Raw genomic sequence first — 22,011 nt, 5'->3', positions numbered from 1 at the left:
CTGTGCTACCTTTAGATTATTCTTAATCGCTTTCATTTCCTGTTCCATGTCCACCAACATATTTGGTCCAATCAATCCCCTGCTAATCAGATCACTCCCACTGATAGGAGTGTTACAACTCTGCCCATACAATGCCTCAAAAGGAATCATCCTCAATGACTCTCGATAACCGTTGTTGTATGCGAACTCTACCAAAAGGAGATACTCTTCCTACTTTTGTTGTTGATGCATCACATACATCCTCAACATGTCCTCAAATATCATGTTCATCCTCTCTGTCTGTCCATCTATCTACAGATGATAAGCTATGATAAAGGCCAACTTTGTGCCCAATCCTGCAAATAACTCCTTCCAAAACTTGGAAGTGAACTTCGCATCCTTGTCTGACATAATATTCTTCGGAACATCGTGCAGTCTAACCACATCTCGGATGAATACCTGTGCTACATTGCTAGTTGAGAATGTATACTTCACCAAAATGAAATGTGAAACCTTCATCAAACTATCCATAATAACCATAATGGAATCACGTTGTTTCACTATCTTCGGAAACCCTGTGATGAAATCCATGGAAATGACCTTCCATTTCCACTCTGGAATTGTGATCGGCTGTAGCAGTCCACCTAGATGTTTACACTCTGCTTTCACTCACTAACAGTCGAAACACCTTGCCACAAACTTTGCTACATCCCTCTTCAAATTCGGCCAATAGTAGAATCTCTTCACCGCTGTCAGTGTCCTCTGATAACCTGGGTGACCTGAATAAGGTTTCGCATTGAACTCCCTCAAGATCACCTTCTTGAGCTCACTCTTGTCTGGCACATATATCCTATCTCATAACCTAACCAATCCATCTGCTATAAGATAATAATCCATGCCCTGCGCACCTGCACCTGTACCTGTGCTTGTACTAGCACCCTACTGCAACTTGTGCACAATCTCCATATACTTGGCATCCTGCTGACCTGCTTGCAAGATCCTATCTTGTAGATCTGTCCCATAGGAGCTCATAGTTGCCAAGTGATGACCTGTACCTGTCTACTGATATAATTTTCCACCCTATTCTCTTTACCTTTGATGTACTTGACCTCGAAATCAAACACGCTGATCATGGCCAACGATCTAGCCTGCCTGGCATTTAGATTCGGCTGGTCAAACAAATACCTCAACCCAATGTGATCACTCATAAGTACAAATATCCTACCAAGAAGATAATGTCTCCACATATTCAATGCATATATGATCATTGCTAGCTCCAAATCACATGTCGGGTAGTTCTGCTCATGCTCATTCAGTTTCCGGGACTCATAACTTACCACCTGTCCCTCCTACATAAGGACTCCACCAAATTGTCTCTTGCAAGCATCTGTGCACACTACAAACTCCTTGTCTGGATCTGCAATCTGTAACACTGGTGGATGTGTCAACGACTGCTTATGCTTCTCAAATCTAGCCTCACACTCCTCTGTCCATTCGAACTTCTTACCTTTCCTCTGAAATGATGTAATGGGATAAGAAATCTACGAGAAGTTCCAAATGAACCTCCTATAATAGCCCACCAGACCCATGAAAGATCTCACCTCATCCACACTCTTAGGAGTTACTCACTCCATGATGGCCCTTATCTTCTCTGGATCTACTACAATGCCCTCCTTGGAGACAACATGCCCCAAGTAGTGTACCTCACTCTGAAATAAATTACACTTGTTGAGCTTAACATACAACTGATGCTCTCTCAACAACCTCAACACTACTGCTAAATGATCGACATCCTCTTCCTCATTTTTAGAAAATACCAGTATATCATCAATGAACACAATAACACACTTATCCAAATATGTACGCAGCACATTATTCATCAAACACATGAATGTAGTTGGAGCATTAGTTAAGCCAAATGGAACAACATCAAACTAATAATGCCCATACCTGGTCCTGAACGCAGTCTTGTAAATGTCCTCCTCTTTGATGCATCCCTAATGGTATCTGGATCTCAGATTAATCTTTGAGAACACTATTTCTCCCTTCAGTTGATCGAACAAGTCACCAATCCTCAGCAAAGGGTACCTATTCTTGATATGTTCAACCGCTTGTAATCAATGCATAATTTGAGAGTACCATATTTCTTCCTCACAAACAAGACCAGTGCACCCCAAGGTGATACACTTGGCCTAATGTATCCCTTGTCTAACATTTCATGCAACTGCAAATTTAGCTCAACCAACTCAGGTGTGCTCATCCTGTAAGGTGGTTTTGATGTTGGAACTGCCCCTGGCACTAACTCAATAGAAAGGTCTACCTCCATGTGGGGTGGAAACTCTGTAATGTCCTCAGGAAATACATCTTTGAACTACTGTAAAATTAGATACCTATTCAACACATATGCATCCTTAGCCTCCTTGCTCTTATCACTATAAATGTGTACTGCAAATAGCTTGCAGCCCTTCCTGCGGCTACGATATGCTTGCATAGCTATCACCATCCTAACTGATGTGTCTTTCTTCTTACCCTGTAAGAATCTTGGTTCCCCATTGTCATCAACACACTCAATAGCTTTGTCATAGCAGTCTACCTTGGTTCCATGAAGATACAACCAATCCATGCCCAACAACATATTGTATGATCCCAATGGTAGTGCATTTAGATGTGCTACTATAGGCATGCCATTTAAGTAAAATGTGCAAGCTCTTACCCAATGATGAACTCGCTTCTTTGCACCTATAGCCAATTGAACTAACCAAGACTTTGAATGCAATTCCTTACTCAAACCACACTTATTCACCAAGTCAAGAATAACATAGCTATAATTAGATCTAGGGTCAATCAAAATAGAAATAACTTGATCATAAAGCTTACCGTCCATCTAAATGATAGATGCCTAGTGTTCTACCTTCCCGTTGTCCACTACTGCATAGATATGTGGAATACTCAAACCAACATCCCCAATAGTCTACGCCTACTATGTACTGTATATCTTAGGCCTTCCACCCTAATGTTGGGGACAATCTCTCATAAGGTGTTCCTCACCACATTTCCAATACTCCAACCGACTAGTGGCCTCACCTCTATGCTTTTTTTGTTGTTATTATGACCCATGCCCCCTTCTGGATACATTAAACTTCTTTCGTGGTGCCACATTCTCCTTCCCATTTTCATTCTACGGCCTTATCCTCTTAGGCTACCATTTACCTCTACCTTTGTCTTTTCCCTTCCATCCATGTTGAGATTCATTCTTATGTTTTGATTTTTCATAGAAATGCTTCAATTTCCCAATGACTTCCTCAAGTGACTGAGGCTCATCATACTCAATCCGATCTCTAAATGCTAATGGCAAACCACTAACAAATATCTGAAATTTAGCCTTCTCATTAGTAAGATACAATACATACCTCAATAGATCCAGAAACTTGGTCGTGTACCCTTCATCTGTCATCGATCCCATCTTTAGCTCATAGAATTCTTTAGCCTTACTATCGTAGTACCTCTCTAACAAGTATTTCCTCCTAAAAAGACTCTTGAATTCCCACCAACTCAATTCATCTGTCCTAATGTCTCTAACCCACTTAACATATTCCCACAAGATGTCTGCTTTACCTTTCAAGTTGAAGATAGTTATTCTAGCCTTCATGTTATATGTGTACTCATGTAACTCAAAGAATTTGTTCATCCCAAGTATCCAAGCCTCTGCATCTTCCGCCGTCTTCACATCTCCATCAAAAGTATGTGTTTTTCTTTCTTGAATTCATTTGGCAAGTATCCACTATCATTCCTTCTGTAAGGATGATAATGATGATGATCATGATGTCTATCATAACCAAAATTAGAATAGTACATGTACTCATCACCCCTCCTATCTAGAGTGTCCAACAACCTGCCAAATCTCATTGTATCAGATCTATTTGACCTATGTCTACCAGGAGACCTATTGTCATATGCCTCATTAGTTCCATCCTCATGTCCATGGCTGATCCGAAGCTGCCCTTGTCACTGCAATTTTGACAAACTCTGAAGAATTATAACATTAACCCCTACTTCCTTCTCTTGTCCCTGTATGAACTGGTCATTATCCGCCTTACAACTCCTTATATCTTCCTTTAAGCTCCCCAGTGTAACTGCCAAATCGGAGGGATTTCCAACACCATACTTCTCTTTGGATTCATAGGGAGATTCTTTGTAGTCAACCATCTTACTAGCCATTTCGTATTTCTTCCTGCAATACATAATATGTTAGATAAACAAAATCACAATAAATAAATGTATCTCAGTATAACTTAGGGAGGATACCTTGTTGGTGGGCTCTAGTATTGCAGCAATAATGCTGCAACTCCTGGGACTCCCTTCTTTACTCTTATCAACCGGGTAGTTCGTAACAAACTTGGAAGCGACGGTGCTATATGCACAAGTACTAGCTCTTGTCGCGACTGCCACTTGGTCAGCTGGCACAAGTCCGCTAGGAGCTTAAGCCAACTTCTATGAGCTCTTAGAAGAAGCTTTTTAACTGATGGATGAAAGCTAACTCAAAGAAGGCTAATCTACTTGCAGAAAGAAACTGGAAAGCTGAAAGGAAACGCAAACCCTAGCAAACCCTAATCTTACCAGCTAGCCCTACTGATGCAAGAAACAGGATGCAAGCTACTGAAATAGATGCCATTGACTTCTAGGAAGGTAAAATGCATGTGTCTAAGCTACTTCTACAGTAACATCTGAAAAGAAAACATCTTTTTGTATTTTTGAATAAGTTGTCAGAATTATCATGCATGTGCTTTGATTGTTTTGACTGTGCAGAGGTGGAATGGCGAGAGGAAATACTTGCAGACGGTTAGGAAGGTTCAAAGAGGGCCTAAGGGGTCCCTAGCACACTTCTAGATAATTTCACAAAGTTTGGCTACCAAGAACCCGTGTTCGTGAGCTTCTACAGGAAGTCTGCAGGGGTTCTACAGGATGTTTTATATTTTCTACAGGATGTTTAGAAATAGGATTTTGGAAGGTGGATGGAAGGAGAAAGGTGGAGAAGTGAGTATGGAGGTAGGATAAGGGTGTGAGAAGGTCCAGGACTTGGTGGATGGAGCTGAGGAGAGATAAAGATGGCTGGATTTGTTCAAGGAGGAGTGAAGCAACGTTGCACAAAAATTAGGGTTATGTGAGCAAATGGCAAACGTGAGGCAAGAATCCACGTTAGGGGATGGAGCAGATGGGATTGATGGAGTATGGGCAGATAGAGAAGTGGTACGGGTGCTCTGCAAGTTGTTTCTTCAACCGAACCAACGAAGACTTGGAAAATCAGAGACTTAGTTACGTTAACCTAATCTAATCTAGCTAACAGTAAAGAGAATGAACATAAGTTTATTTGCAATGAAACCATGTATACTAACTATGCAACAAAGAAATCAAGAATATGAACATGTAACCAACTCCTGCAAATAAAAATCAAACACTAATGATTGCATGGCGAAGCAAAGATAGTGTTTTTGTTGGCAGCAAGGTCACCTTTGTCCCAGCTCATGATCCCACTGAGGGAGAGGTGAGATCAGAGGTCCTTGATGGCCTTTTTCTAGATATCTTCCCTATTAATAACTTATCAACTCAATCTGAACATAAAAATCCTTTCTAATCATTAACAATGACCTAGGTAATCAGCAAGATTTTAATCTACTTAACAGAAATTATTTTGCAAAGACATAAAAAGCAAATAACAATACATAAAGGAAGCCTTGGCACTTGGGTTGGGCCCAACCCAAAGAGCTACAGGCTCCTAAAGAAAACTTAGGACTGATGCCAAATAGAGCTGCTTTTCATTACCCAAAAATAATCATGTCATAAGAAAGTTATACAACAATAGCTACAAAAATGAGCTAAGATAATGATAGCACTATGGTGCAAACCCAACAGTTCCAAAAAGTAAACTACGAAGGCTGAGGCCTTCTTATTTATGCACTACGAGGGTCCTAGCAGCCCTCCTTAACTCAAGGGACTCGGCTGTTCAAACTGCCAGTAAACAGTCACTCTTCACAAAGTTGCTCGGCTGCCTTTATGATTCGTTTTGGTGGCCTGCTGAGCTTCGAGTTGAGGGTGGAGATTTCAAGGAAGGGCCATTTAATGCAAGAGACAACCTCCCTACGAATCCTCACCCTTGCTCCCTCATGCTTGGCTGTCACCTGGCTCATAATTGCTTGGCTTTGCTCCAAAATTTGTCCAAAAAAACTGAAATAACCACGTATTAGCCTCCTTGGTAAAGTGACCACCCTTATTCGTTCAAATAACATAAACATACTCAAAAAACATGCATAATCTATGAAAAATGGTGGATTGATCAAGGACAATTAGGCAAAATGAGCCCAATAAGTTACCCAATTCGGGGCTCATCATCACCCCCTTGCTAAATGGGTTGCTCATCCTCTGAGCAACTAGTCCAGCTCCTCATCCTTGATTGCCTTGATCGCCTCTCTCACATCCTAGGCCTCCACGGTGATATCTTCTTCCCAGTCGTGAAATCCTGCTTTCCTTTCCACTTCCTCCCACTGTCTATTTTCCTCCTCTTCCTTAACTCCTTCTAGCAATCCCAAAAGCAAGGGAGGACTGAACTTCAGGCCGATCCAATTGGCCTGCAGATTTTGCATCAACTGTTTGTAGAGAGGTACCCTTGCCAAGGCCTCCCTCATCCTGGTGGGAGAGTGGTATTCCCTTATCTTCAAGTTGTGAGGCAGTGTGTTCCACTGCCTTGTGCAGGCATGAAGGCAGTTATCCCCCAATAGTCTCTCCATGTCCTCAAAGTGGGCAATAGCTTGAGCTTGTTGCTCAATGTATTCTGGTAAATGTTGAGGGCTACTGGCCAAGTGCCAGTGGGCGCTTATCAGTGCTAAGGGGTCATCCGGCTCTGCTCTGATCATTAGTGGCTAACCGAGTTCTCTACCTATGATACTGCAGACCTCTGCTGCTCTTTTTTCCTCATGATTCATCCAAGAGGCCATGGCCATAAGTTGGACATCTCCTATCACGGTGTTGGGATCCCATGCATTCATGTTTGGAAGGGCTAAGTTGTGCAAATAAAACTCTGATAATTTGGCCCTGTCCTCTGATGAACTACTGCCACATAAAGCTACAAATTGATGATAATTTTGAAATGGAGTGATGCCCCTTTGGGCCAAGGTGTTAATCTGAAACTGTAACCACTGATCCTTAAGGTATAGGGTGTATGATTTGGCAGGCTGCCTACATTGTAGAGCTTCCATCGCCCAGATGGCCATGCAGGCCAGTTGGGCCTCCTTTTCTTGTACCTGCTATTTCAGAGACTGTATCTCCTGGCCTGCTTGCAATTCCTTCTCTTGTAGCTGTCTATTTAGTGTCTCAATTTCAGCCTGCAACCTTTCTCTTCTCTACTGCTCATCAGGGGTTTCTTTGTCTATTGTGGGCTCTTTCTGTTGCTGTTGTTCTCCCAGGATGTGAGGCTTGTCTTCCTTCTTTTGTCTCTGTAGCTGTAGCTGCTGTTTAAGCAGCTCGTTTTCTTCCTGTAGCTTGGCCCGTTGGCTGCTCTCCACATGCCGTACCATAGCCAATTCCTTTCTCACCTCTTTGAGTTGTTCCTCCAGGGGACCTATATCTGCCACACCCTTGGACTTAGTGATCTTCATCCAAGTGTGGGTCCTCACTCTCTCTTCTTCTAGTGCAAGGAAAAGTGGCACTGTGAATTTTTGGGGAATGATCTTTCCGGCCTCTAAGAAGTTATAGTAGGAGCCCAAGCTGGGCTGGGGGCTAGGTTCCACAATGTTCTCCACCTTTTCTTCCTCCTGTGGTGATTTAACTGCCTCTCCTTCCATTCCTTCGATCTCCTTTAGCCTAGCCAGTGTTTCCTGTAAAACAGTCTTAGCATCATGTAGAGAGGCCTTTGTGTCCAACATTTTCATTCTTTCTCTCCAGGTGGATGTCTTCGGGCTTCCCCGTTCATAGGTGATGGATGCCTTTGAGGGAGACCTCTCCTTTTATGTAGCTGGGGTGTCTAAAATCGTGATTGGCTCTTTTGACGGTGGCTGGGGTCTGCCAGTTTTTATCTGCATGCTCCTTCTTGCCTTAAAATACATGGAAGGCTCCCTCTTTCGCTTCCCTTTTTGCTTTGGAGATGTGCTTAGGGTAGCCAGCACAGCTGCTGCCTCCCTGGCTAAAATCTCAAGCGATTTTTCCTTTTGTTGCCCTGTCTCCATGCTTCCTGTAGAAAGTCCTGTGTCGACTGTTTTCTGGCTTCCTGTAGAAACTGTCTTCACTATTTCGGTCTGCTTGGCTGGGGGTGTCTTCCCTTTTAATTTTGGTGTGGTTGCCTTGGTTGTGTCCTCACTTGTTTGGACTTTTTCAGTCCTCTCTGCCCTGCTCTGCAATCTCTTCTCCCTGGGTGTTTGTGCCATTGTTCCTCCCACAGTTTTAGGCTTTGCAACTTGGCCTTTTCCTCGTTTCTCTTCTTGTTCTCTCTGTGGTGGTCTGTCCTGTGTTTCTTTTCCACTGGCTTTCTCTTCTGCCTCAATGTGTTCCCTTTCTTCACTGCTGGATGAAGTGAGTTCCTCGGCCAGAATTCGAATATCATCATCCTTGGACATGTTGTGGAAAATCTCCTAGGAGAGAGGGACAGTGTAGGTATGGAGGGCATATTCCACTAGAAGCTTGATAAGCCCATGATGGGCTAGCTAATCCGGTGTCCCTTCCTTCAATTTTGTGCCACACTCAATTAATGATTGTAGGAGGAAATAGGGGATGCTTAACTTTTGTTCTGGAGGTAAATCTATCCCATGTCTGAGTTCGCTCAGCAACCGGAAGTGATAGCCGTAAACAATACTAAACCGCCCCTCACAGGTAATGTATTTCATGATCTGAAAGCTGACTTCGCTCCAAAAAGGATGTAGGCTGGCTCTTCGGACCCCATTCTTGTCTTCTGCAAACTGTTCCTCTGGTAGGAAGAATTCTTTCTTGGCTTTTTGGCCCAATGCCCTCTCCTCTTTGCTCCAGGGTATCCCTAATGGCAGATCAGTAACTCGAATAATGAGTTGTGGGGTAAGCTTTAGAGTCAACCCTCTGAAATTCACAATGGCCAGTGTCTTTGATTTAGGCTGCAGGGACATTAATAACTCTTATGTTACCTCATCGTCATGACCATGAATTCTGTCACAAAAGGTCATCCAATTGGCATGGGTGAAGAGGTTCACCACCTCAGGATGTTCACGCAATTTCCTGGAATCCGAGGGTTCCTTCCTGATAAACCCCCCCGGCATGGTGAGAGTGCTCTATTTTGTGCTCTGAGTTCCTTCTTCAAACTTGAAGACAGTATCCCTCAGGTGTTTATGTTTAATCCTTGCACCAATTCCCTGGTTTTAAAAAACTCGACTGTCTGTGTACAGCAGGAAGACTTGGGTTTCCCCAAACAGAGTGCAGAGCTCAATTTCCACCCCCCATCATACATATAACCATGTAAAATTCACATTTTTCTTACACAGGTTAGCCCTGACAGTGCTTTAACTTTTCTACAGGAGGAATTTTCTTCAGGAACCGTGGAGAAAAACTTGGACGCAAAACCAACGAAGAAATTTCATGCAACCACAAGTAAACTGCTATTTTGACTCACAGGCAGACTTGTCTCTAACCCTCCAATTCGAGACAGCTCAATTCACCATGTTTTCGACATACACCATGCATTGGAAGGGTGTTTTCGAGCCTACCTCTCTTCGAAACTCCAATTTCGACGCAGAAAGTCCAGGTTTCTCTGCTCCGGGAGGCTATGCCGTGTTTCCTATAGAGCTTCTTCCTATAGAACGCTTTTCCGGCTTCTGGAGGATGTTATGGCGCTTCTAAACGAGCCTGGGACACGGGAGAATTTTGAAATAGGCCGAGAAGCTTGGGCTAACAGACTGCGAAGGAGGAGGACGCGTACTTCACTAAGAACGGTTGCAAGTGTAAATGACAGTGGTTAACGTGAGTTCTTCGGCCGAGCATTTTTGAATTACGACACAATTCATGGCGAGGGGGTGAGGTGGCTAGGCCGATCCGTTAGCCAATGTCACGGCCATCATTCCCCTGCGTGTCTCTGACCGCCATTACCTTTCCTCTGCCATTAACTGCTGCCACCACTGCCAATCCCGCCGATTCTCCCCGACTGGACACTTCCCACATGTCAGCTGCACGTCTCTTTGGCGAATTCAAACGTAACCGAGCTTGTTCAGATCCCACGAAGCCATTCGACTGACTGTGGGTGGCCAGTTGACTGGCCACCGAATTCGTTCAATCCGAACCATTTCACAGACATGCAGTTTTCGGAATATAGTCTATGCAATTTGACGAATAAGGTTAGGCACTTACCTGTGTGGCCATGGCGTGTTCTGCAGGCTTCTGGACTTGGACCAATGGCTTCGCTCGCTGCTACTTCGTGCACATGTGCTGGAACTCCTTCTTTCATTGGTTGACGCTGTATGCACGACTTTGGGACCCGATCCTTTGGTTGTAAATGCTGCATGCACAGGTTCTGTCTGGTTTCAGCTGTCGAGGATGTGTTCATGTCCAAGTGGAGCTTTTTACATTTCCCCTGTGTCGATTTCAGTTGCTACTGACTCCAGAGTATGTGCTCCGGACGGATCAGTTGCTACGGGATTCATGAAGGATATCCTATAGCTGCTTCTCCTCCTGGGATGCAAGCTTAACCGAGCAGGGTTTTATTCGCTGATGAAGAGTCCTGATGGAGCTTTGACAGGTAGAGTGTGCAAGCCTTTGTGTGCTTGATTTGTCACTTGGAAAAAAAAAATTCAATCTGAGGAAAACAGGGCTCTTTGTATGACCGTGCAGGAATACATAACCAGATGGTTGCAATGGCGGTGGAAAGAGATGAAACAGGTGATGGATGGAAGAGAGGGGTGGCTGCAGGCCTAATCAACAGACTCCAAGCTTCAAATCCCCTTCCAAAATTGAATTTGGCCTGCCCAAAGGCTCTACAGGATGTTTCCTGTAGAAATGCAGAACTTCTTGTAGAAACCCCAAAACTTCCTGTAGAAAGCCCAGAACTTCCTGTAGGAGGTGGAATCTCGACCCGAATGTGATCAAATCCTGGGAAAAGTGAGTGGCTATGGAGGGAGTGTCTATAAGGATGTCCTGTAGCCTGGTACGGACCCCTATCCTCGTTTTGTGCGACCTTCTTTATCTGCAATGTGTTCCATGCAACCTGCAGTAATTTTACAGAAATTTAGACCTGTTTTTTTTTTTGTTTTTTGAACTTTTTTCTTGAGAGACAACAGGCGCGCCTCCATGAGGTTTTCACCCCCACTATTTTCCCTGGGCGCCTCAGAGAGGTTTTCACCCAAGGATCTTTTTTTTTTAATTCCATTTCTTTATTTTTTGAGGGACAACAAGGGCGCCTCCATGAGATTTTCACCCCCACTATCTGCCTTGGGCGCCTCGGAGAGGTTTTCACCCAGGGATCTTTTTATTCCCTTTTCTTTTTTGATGATCAAGGTGTGGGCGGAATAGAGGTAAGCCTTGCTCCACTACCAGCACTGATTTTTCTTAAGTTTCAATGAACTCCTGCCTCAAAAGGGGTTTCTTGTAGATTTTCAATCGATGCCCATTTACAAGCATGGGGATGGCCTCTTCATCAATGGTCTTGATGAGGACTGAACCATTTTCATTGCATTTCTCCACTGTATATGGTCCTAACCATCTTGTCCTCAACTTCCCTTTGAAATCCTTGTATCTTGAGTCATACAGCAGCGCCCAATCTCCCGGCTGGAATTGCTTTTCGTTAAGGTGCCGGTCATGCCATATCTTCCTCTGAAGTTGAACTACTTCTGAGTGGAGGAGGGCCTGCATTCGCTGTTCATCTAATCCATTTAGCTGCAATAATATTTCACGTTGAGCATGGTTGAGATCTAGGTCCAGCTGAGCTGCCACCCTCAATGTGTTGTACTCGAACTCTATGGACAACAAAGCTTTCTTCCCGTAGACCAGCTCATAAGGTGTGAAACCTATTGTAGTCTTCCAAGTGGTGTTGTAGGCCCAAGTGGCCTCAACCAGGCGATCTGTGCAATCCTTTCTACTACTGCTCACCACCTTAGTCAAAATCCCTTCCAATGCTCTATTAGTGACTTCGACCTGCCCATTTCCTTGTGGATGATATGGGGTGGAAGTCCTGTGCTTGATCTTGTGATGAGCGAGCAAGTATTCAATCAGGTTAGAGGTGAACTGGCTTCCTTGATCGGTGACTAACTCCCTTGGGTAGCCAAACCTGTAGAAGATATTTTCCCTTAAAATATCAGCCACCTTTTCTTCTGTCGCAGCTTTGATTGCCTTTGTTTCTGCCCACTTTTTCAGATAGTCGGTGCACACAATGATGTAAGACCTTTGCTTTGAAGGAGGCTTGATAGGACCCACAAAATCCATGCCCCACTTCTCAAATGGCTCGAAGGTCACTTGAGGTTGGAGAGGCATTTCATCCCTTGGAGTCGGTTTCCCCATCCTCTGACATCGATCACACTGGCTGATGTATCTTTTGACATCTTGGTGAAGAGTAGGCCAATAGTAGCCTGCCTGTAGAATTTTGAAAGCAGTCCTTTTTGCTGCAAAGTGGCCTCCACAAGGTCCATCATGACAGGTTAGGAGGATGTCAAAGACTTCCTCCTCCCTAACACAATGCCTCAAGATTTGATTTGGGCCAATTTTAAACAGGTTGCCCCCGATCCAAGTGAACGGGGCACTCTTCCTTACAATTTTGCTCTTCTCCTTTGAGGATAGATGCGAAGGGAACTGTGTGAGACCAAGTAATTTTCTATATCAGCAAACCATGGAGAGAGTACTGAGATAGCAAACAGGTCTTCATCTGGCATTTGGTCATCCACTGTCCCTTCTTCACCTGCAGGCAAATCCAATCTAGACAAGAAGTCAGCAACAACATTTTCTTTACCTGGCTTGTCGACAATAGTCAAATCAAATTGCTGCAACAAAAGTAACCATCTAATGATACGAGCATTTACATCAGGCTTATTCATTAAGTATCTAATCACAGCATGATCAGTGTGTACGAATGTTTGATAACCAGTGATGTAGTGTCTGAACTTGTTTAGGGAATGGACTATAGCTAGGAACTCTTTCTCGGTTATAGTATAGTTCATTTCTGCCTTGGACAGGTTTTTGTTGACGAAGTATATGGCATATGACAGTTTCTCCTCAACTTTTCCTAAGGCTGCCCCTACGGCTTTGTTCGATGCATCAGTGTGGATGTGGAAAGGTAGGGCCCAGTTTGGACCTCTTAAGATCGGGGCAGACACCAACTTATCTTTCAACTCATCCAGAGCCCCTTGACAGTCATCAGTCCATTTAAACTCAACATCTTTCCCTAAGAGGCAAAAAAATGGCGAGGCTAGCTTACTGAAATCTTTAATGAATCGTCTATAATATCCTGCTAAGCCTAGGAAACTCTGAACATCTCTCACATTTTGAGGAGGTGGGACATTTTGGATGATAGCAATCTTGTTAGGATCCACCTGTAATCCTTGCCGAGAAATGGTATGACCTAGCATGGTCCCTTCAGTCATCAGGAATTCACATTTTTCGGGACTGAGGGACAGGTTCATCTCAATGCACTTGGTTAGAACTTTTCCCAGGTTAGTCAATGCTTCTTGGAAGTTGGACCCATAAGGAGTAAAGTCATCCATATAGATTTCTACCGAATCGTGGACCAACTCAGAAAATATGCTCAATACTTCTCTCTGGAAAGTGGCAGGAGCGTTGCATAGCCCAAAGGGAAGGACTCGGTAGGCAAAGGTACCCCATGGACAAGTGAAAGTGGTCTTATCTTGGTCCTCCGGGCTGATTTGGATCTGATTATACCCGCTGAACCCATCTAGGAAAGAGAAGAACTTCTTCCCTGCCAGTCCATCCAACACTTGATCTATGAAAGGCAAAGGGAAATGGTCTTTCTTGGTGGCTTTTTTAAGTTCTCGGTAATCTACGCAGATTCTCCACTTCCCGTTCTTCTTGGGCACAAGCACTAGAGGTGAGACCCACTCACTATTAGAGATGGGGTAGATGAATCCTGCATCCAACAATTTTTGCAATTCTTGTTTGACAATGTCTTTAAGGGCTGGATTCATTCTCCTCTGAGGCTGCCTGACTGGTTTACAATCTTCTTTAATGTAAATGTGATGGGTATAGACTGAAGGATGGACTCCTTTCATCTCCTTATAGCTCCAAGCGAAAGCATCCAGATGATTGTTAAGTAAGCTACACAGCTCCTTCTCCTAGGAGGGAGATAGGGGGGAGCTGATCTTTAAGGTTATTTCGAGGCCAAATTCCACATTCTTAATTCTGGGAGAGGTTGGATCAGTCACATAGAGGTCCACTAAAGTGCTAGCTTGGGTACCCTCCACCAACTCTTCTAAGGACAGTGCACTGGGAGGTGGATTTTGAATCAAATTCTCAATCAAGTCATCCTCAGTTTGAGGGCCTCCCCTGGTGGTTTCTACTGTGCACAATGGTGCAGAGTAGACCTCATCCTCATCTCCCTCTTCCAACTAGAGTGGTAAGTCATGTTATAGCAGAGGTTGGGCAGGAGGGTATAGAACTAGCTACTTGGACATAGGCCCATTCTTGATGGTCATGCTTCCAGCTCAACAACTGATGTAAGCATCCGCAGTGGCTAACCAAGGCCTTCCCAAAATGAGGGGGTATCCAGTGAGCTTTTCCTTTTGCTGAAGGACCAAGAAGTCCGCAGGGTACTCCCAAGAGTCAACAAAGACCAAGACATCTTCCATAATCCCTTCGGGAGTCACGATGGAGCGATCTGCTAACTGCAGGACTGTCGAGGTCTTCCTTAAGGAACTCTGAAGGTTGAGTTTAAGCATGGTTTCCCTGGTCATCACATTAATGGCAGCCCCTAGATCAATCAAGGTATGGGGGATAATGGTGCCATTGATGTGGACATCAACCACAGGACTCCCAGGGTCCAAATACTTTGGACAGATTACTTGCCCCAACATTAGATTGGACAGTTGTCCTATGACATTGATAGTTGAGGCATCTCTCTTTCGCCTCCCTGGGTGCCTAAAACACTTCTCCTTAATCAATTTGTTGTATATTGGTACATCTTTTATGGCCTGGAGAAGTGGTATTTTCACACACAACTGTTTAAGTTCTCCCAGAAGTTCAGTCTCCTCTGGGTTTGGTTGTGTGGTTACTGTTAGTCGCTCAGGAAAGGGTGGAGTGGCTTTGGGTTCACTTTCCTATTTCTCTTCCTCGTCCTCCAGGGGAGGACGTTGGCGATCTGGAAGGGCCTTCCCAGATCGCAGGTTGATCTCCTGGATCTCCATAGCATAGGTAGGGCATGTTGTCTCCCCAGTGTATACCTGCTGAGCCTGTTGGTTGTTAGGGTTCAGGTTCGGTTGAGCAGGCATCTGGGGTTGTCTTGGAGGAGCAGGAGGTAATGGTTGTGGCTGAGCTGGTGGTGGAGGTAGAATGGCGAGAGGAGAGTTGTATTGGGGCCTCCACCCCGGTTGAGGTGCATTCCACTGAGGTTGTGGCTGGACATGTGAGTGAAATGAATGAGTAGTGGGTTGAGTATGGTATTGAGATGGATAAGACCACGGAGGAGGTACGGACCAGGAAGGATGAGCAGGGGGGCCCCAAGAAGGTATGTGAGCAGATTGGTTGGGGCTATAATAAGCTTGGGATGTCCCTTGCATCCCTTGCTGGTAAGGTCTGGGCCCATGTGGCCTCCTTTGGTTGAGGAAGTAGAGAGGTTCAGTGGTTGCCTCAGTCCCTTGGTACATGGCTTTAAATCCAGGAAAGGTTTGGCATTGGTTTGTGGGGTGGTTTTCCTCACAAACAAAACATACCTCTACTGAGTGCAATGGAAACTCATTCTTAGGGTGCTTCCTCGTACATCTAGGACAAAAAATGGCCAAAGCCCTCTCAGCTTCCTCTTTCTTTTGTTGGATCCGAAAAGTATCAAGTTGCATGGCAATGGTCTGTCTCATCTCACTTTTGAGGTCTTCCATCTGATTAGCAAACTCATGTTTGGAGAAGGTGGTACTAGTTGAAAGTGGATCCCCCCTACCTCTTTTCCGGGCTGCCCTAGAATGGTTTCTAAACACAGTCTTTATGTCTTCATAAGGTAGTTGGTAGATGTCTCCGTGAAGGGTATCTAGAAGGTCTTCAGGGACTCCTCGGAGCAGAACCAACTTCAGAGATTCAGGGTCAAGTGTGCACATGGCCCGTTTATAGCTGAGTTGGAACCTTTCCTCGTAGTATTATAAAGACTCATCATTTCCCATGGTCATCCGAAAGATTTCTCCCTTTGTTTCCTTTGACCTACAGTAGTCCCAGTATTTGTTGTTAAAGGCTTGCTGCATCTGAGCCCAAGTGGTGATATTGTTTCTAGGTAACCCCATGAACCAGCGTAATGCTGCATCCTTGAGGGTAGAGGGAAAGAGTTTCAACTGTTGCTCGTCTTCTGCATAATCATATGTTCAACAAAGGACAACAAACTAAAACAGGAAGGTATCAGGGTCTTCAATGGTCAATCCATGGAAATGAGGTAAGGCTGAGGGACTTATGTTTTTCATCTTCATGTCCCCGTTGGTCTCTCGGATGGGGAAGGTACCTTCTATTCTCTCATCATCTTCTCTATAATTTTTGTTTTCAGCCATGGTCTCAAAAGGAATGTTTTCTTGCTCTTCTTCCGTTATAGGATCTTCGTATATCTCAGGAGGTTCACCTATAGGTTCTTCTGGGTCACTGCCACCAAAGAAGAGAGAAGGGTGACTCAGTGAAGTAGTGGGGGTGTTGGGTAGGAATTTTCCGGTATTATCTCTGTTCCTACGAGGCATGAAAAGATTTTTGGTTGCTTTTGCTTTTTTCTGCTTGTACCTGGAAAACTGAAACAGATGGAATTGCAACTAACTAAAATATATCTTGCGGAAATGAAAATGTGGAATTGAAATGAAAGAAGGAAAGGACTAACCTATTTTGCTGAAATCAAATTGTAGGAATGAAATGCTAGACTACACTTGCAGAATTGAAATTCTATTCTACGCTTGCAGAATTGAAATTGCGGAATTGAAAGGCTAATCTATGAAAGCAGGAAATGTCTAATTTACTTTTGCAGAAATGAAATTGCAGAATGGAACTGAAATAAACTACTTAGCAGAAGGTTGGAGTAGAAAAAATAGAAGAAAAGCAAAAATCACAAATACTCTGATGCTTCCCTGGCAACAGCGCCAAAAAGATGGTGGGCTCCAGTATTGCAGCAATAATGCTGCAACTCCTGGGACTCCCTTCTTTACTCTTATCAACCTGGTAGTTCGTAACAAACTTGGAAGCGACGGTGCTATATGGACAAGTACTAGCTCTTGCCGCGGCTGTCACTTGGTCAGCTTGCACAAGTCTACTAGGAGCTTAAGCCAACTTCTATGAGCTCTTAGAAGAATCTTTTTAACTGATGGAAGAAAGCTAACTCAAAGAAGTCTAATCTACTTGCAGAAAGAAACTGGAAAGCTGAAAGGAAATGCAAATCCTAGCAAACCCTAATCTTACCAGCTAGCCCTACTGATGCAAGAAAGAGGATGCAAGCTACTGAAAGAGATGCCATTGACTTCTAAGAAGGTAAAATGCATGTGTCTAAGCTACTTCTACAGTAACATTTGAAAAGAAAACATCTTTTTGTATTTTTGAATAAGTTGTCAGAATTATCATGCATGTGCTTTGATTGTTTTGACTGTGTAGAGGTGGATTGGCGAGAGGAAATGCTTGTAGATGGTTGGGAAGGTTCAAAGAGGGCCTAAGGGGTCCCTAGCACCCTTATAGAGAATTTCACAAAGTTTGGCTATCAAGAACCCGCGTTCGTGAGCTTCTACAGGAAGTCTACAGGGGTTCTACGAGATGTTCAGAAATAGGATTTTGGAAGGTGGATGGAAGGAGAAAGGTGGAGAAGTGAGTATGGAGGTAGTATAAGGGTGTGAGGAGGTCCAGGACTTGGTGGATGTAGATGAGGAGAGATAAAGATGGCTGGATTTGTTCAAGGAGGATTGAAGCAACGTTTCACAAAAATTAGGGTTATGTGAGCAAATGGAAAACGTGAGGCAAGAATCCGCGTTAGGGGATGGAGCAGGTGGGATTGATGGAGTATGGGCAGATAGAGAAGTGGTACGGGTGCTCCGTAAGTTGTTTCTTCAATGGAACCAACGAAGACTTGGAAAATCCGAGACCTAGTTATGTTAACCTAATCTGGTCTAGCTAACAGTAAAGAGAATGAACGGAAGTTTATTTGCAATGAAACCATGTATACTAACTATGCAACGAAGAAATCAAGAATATGAACATGTAACCAACTCCTGCAAATAAAAATCGAACACTAATGATTGCATGGCGAAGCAAAGACAGTGTTTTTGTTGGCAGCAAGGTCACCTTTGTCCCAGCTCGTGATCCCATTGAGGGAGAGGTGAGATCAGAGGTCCTTGATGGCCTTTTTCTGGATATCTTCCCTGTTAATAACTTATCAACTCAATCTGAACATAAAAAGCCTTTCTAATCATTAACAATGACCTAGGCAATTAGCAAGATTTTAATCTACTTAACATAAATTATTTTGCAAAGACATAAAAAGAAAATAACAATACATAAAGGAAGCCTTAGCACTTGGGTTGGGCCCAACCCCAAGAGCTACAGGCTCCTAAAGAAAACTCAGGACTGATGCCAAATAGAGTTGCTTTTCATTACCCAAAAATAATCATGTCATAAGAAAGTTATACAGCAGTAGCTACAAAAATGAGCTGAGATAATGATAGCACTATGGTGCAAACCCAACAGTTCCAAAAAGTAAACTATGAAGGCTGAGGCCTTCCTATTTATGCACTACGAGGGTCCTAGCATCCCTCCTTAACTCAAGGGACTCGGCTGTTCAAACTGCCAGTAAACAGTCACTCTTCACAAAGCTGCTCCGCTGCCTTTAGGATTCGTTTTGGTGGCATGCTGAGCTCTGAGTTGAGGGTGGAGATTTCGAGGAAGGGCCATTTAATGCAAGAGACAACCTCCCTACGAATCCTCACCCTTGCTCCCTCATGCTTGGCTGTCACTTGGCTCATAATTGCTTGGCTTTGCTCCAAAATTTGTCCAAAAAAACCTGAAATAACCACGTATTAGCCTCCTTGGTAAAGTGACCACCCTTATCATTCAAATAACATAAACATACTCAAAAGACATGCATAATCTATGAAAAATGGTGGATTAATCAAGGACAATTAGGTAAAATGAGCCCAATAAGTTACCCAATTCGGGGCTCATCACTTGTCTGCAAGATCACCAAATCAATGTGATACATGCATAACATAATCATAACCACATATAAACATACACAAATAAATGTATCAACATATAAACATCACTCTAGTTAGGGTCCAGTCCCCAATGCAAGGCCATATAAACAATGCTTGTTATGATCTCATGCATGACAAAAACCATTAATCCATTGTACACATTTCCACATGCAACCAACAACATGCATAAGCAATGTCTAATCAACTACACATATGCATAAACGCATGTAGTCGAACATAAGCGATCAATTATTGTAATCAACCTACAAGACTGATACATGTAATCAACATATTCAAGAATGTAACCTAACATACAAGGATGTGAGTAGGCGACATAAAATCAACATGTAAGTGGCACATAATCCATATGCAACCAGTCATATACTCATGACAAATACAATATGAAAGATCAATATCAAATTCTCCATAACAACCATACTCAATCATCAAGCCAATGCAACAAGCACATGAAATGCAAGTGTAAGAGACACACATGCAACTAACATGCATGCATGACCAACACACACCGCCCATCCAGCCCAAGAGTTGAACCATGCTTTGGTACCACTCTGTAACACCCTCCTCCCACATTGACACAAGAAACCATGCCAACAGGGGTAAACATGAGACGAGAGGCTACTATGAGTAGCTTCGACCTCCTATGTGACCTTAAGGAAGTGGAATCAATGGAAAATCACACACAGTCATCCAACATCATCAACATAACCCTCAGGGGACAAATCATCCACTCAAACAGCGTGTCCCTGGGTCCCACTACTGTTCTAGATCTCTTAGGCCATAGTCGTTCTCATGTTATGGGCAAGGGAGCAACCAACAACCTAAAGTTGCTCTCACAAGCTTGCCTGCCAGTGACCAGGGACCAAAATTGCCAGTTTTGTACCAGCAACCTCGGGATTTAAGTCATTTTTTGAGGCCCAGAACTCAGGCCACTGCTCAGAATGGAGTGATATCTTAGAATCAGTAAAAATACAGGGAAATAATGATGCAAACACAAATAACTAATCAAGACCTTAGCCAGATCCTTACTAGCCATGACAGGGATTTTATCAAAGACATCACCAACATGTAACCTATAGGTGTAAAAAATCGAATTAAGTGTAGAGATCTCATACTTATCTGAGAATCACTATGAACCATTGTTCCCTCATGTCAATTGCTGCATCATCCTCTATTAGGTCATAGACACATTATCCATTCATATACAAGTAAAAACATCATGAGATCCATACATAGTTTTTGTCATAAAATGTAGATATAACAAGCATAATAGGAACAAAAATACCATAAACATATCAACCATCAAAATCCACATATACATCAATACATTTGCACATGAAAATCAAGGGAATGAATTTCTCATTAACGAATGCAATGAACCAACCAGAGATGGGACTACAATGTTCCACTCGACCATAGATTGGTTGAGCCAAATCTCTCTTCAACCAATCACCCCCATTCCATTTTCCAAGCATGAATGTGGGACTCAGAACAAATAAAAAACACCAATCAACATGGATGCCACCAGAGTTCTTCGTCTACACCGTGAGGAATTTGAGTGCCTCCTAGTCTCTCAGGCTTTATCATACATCCACACTCTGATCCTGGGATCACTAGGCCCTACACCGAGACATAATCTCAAGGATTTACCATGCATCCCATCCTAGTACCACTAGGCCCAACGGAGAGAAAATACACCATTTGGCTTTACCGTATATCCCGCCATTCACCGACAAGGATTCCTAGGCCCACCGAGGCACATAATCTGGCTTTACCACAACCCACAGTCTGGTTCAAGGGCTACTATTCCAGTGGCTTTGTGATCCTCATTCCGGTTCAGGGACCACTCAGACCATGTGTTTTTCAATTCGAAGATCCACCCCACTCAGTTTCGAATCCAATATGGCCATCCCACATAAACCATATGAGGGAACCCATCTCATCAAAGCTATCGGGAAATTGCAATGCTAGGCTAAAAATACTGTCACACTTGGCAAAACCCATGCCATGGTAGAAAATAACCACTTGCAATCCCATGCATGCCAAATCTAACAAGGAAAATACACATGCAAGTTGATACCTGCAATGAAGTTTGTTGTAGTTGCTTGATCCTACCTTTCCCTGCTTGATCTTTGCTTCCTCTTTCTTTCTTTTCCTTTCTTGGTCCAATGCCAAAGTGCTCCAAGAAACTCTAAGTGTCCATGAGTATGAGAGAGAGAGAGAGAGAGAGAGAGAATAATGAGAGAGCTCCAAAACTCAACTGAAAAAAGGTTACAAACTGATCCTTAGAAGCCTTTTTATGGATGAGGCCTCTATTTTCTTCATTTTCCATTATTTTCTTTCATTTTCCTCCTCACATGCAACCTGTTACTTTTCACCTCCTTTTTCTCCTAATTTCCATTGTTTTCATAAATAATTGTGCCAAAAATGCCATTTTTCCTTTCCAAAGCCTTATCCATTTCCTTTTTCCAATTTCCTAAGCCATAAACAACCAATTGAGCAACCCCTAGGATGTCTTTCCCAACATTCAGCTTGGAATAAGTGGCCCATCAACTGTGGTTATTGTTTTTAACTTTTATCACATGAATTTTCACCAAGGCTGTTACAGACCCCCTTATCATTGTCGGTGCAATTTTTCCTCATTAATATCTAGGTAAGAGAAGATAAT

The sequence above is a fragment of the Pinus tabuliformis genome, chromosome 6 (assembly GCF_031772625.1).
Source record: "Pinus tabuliformis cultivar Carrire ecotype Pingquan chromosome 6, CPIR1, whole genome shotgun sequence".
In the NCBI taxonomy this organism is placed as follows: domain Eukaryota; kingdom Viridiplantae; phylum Streptophyta; class Pinopsida; order Pinales; family Pinaceae; genus Pinus; species Pinus tabuliformis.
Note: the sequence above shows the minus strand (reverse complement) of the source record.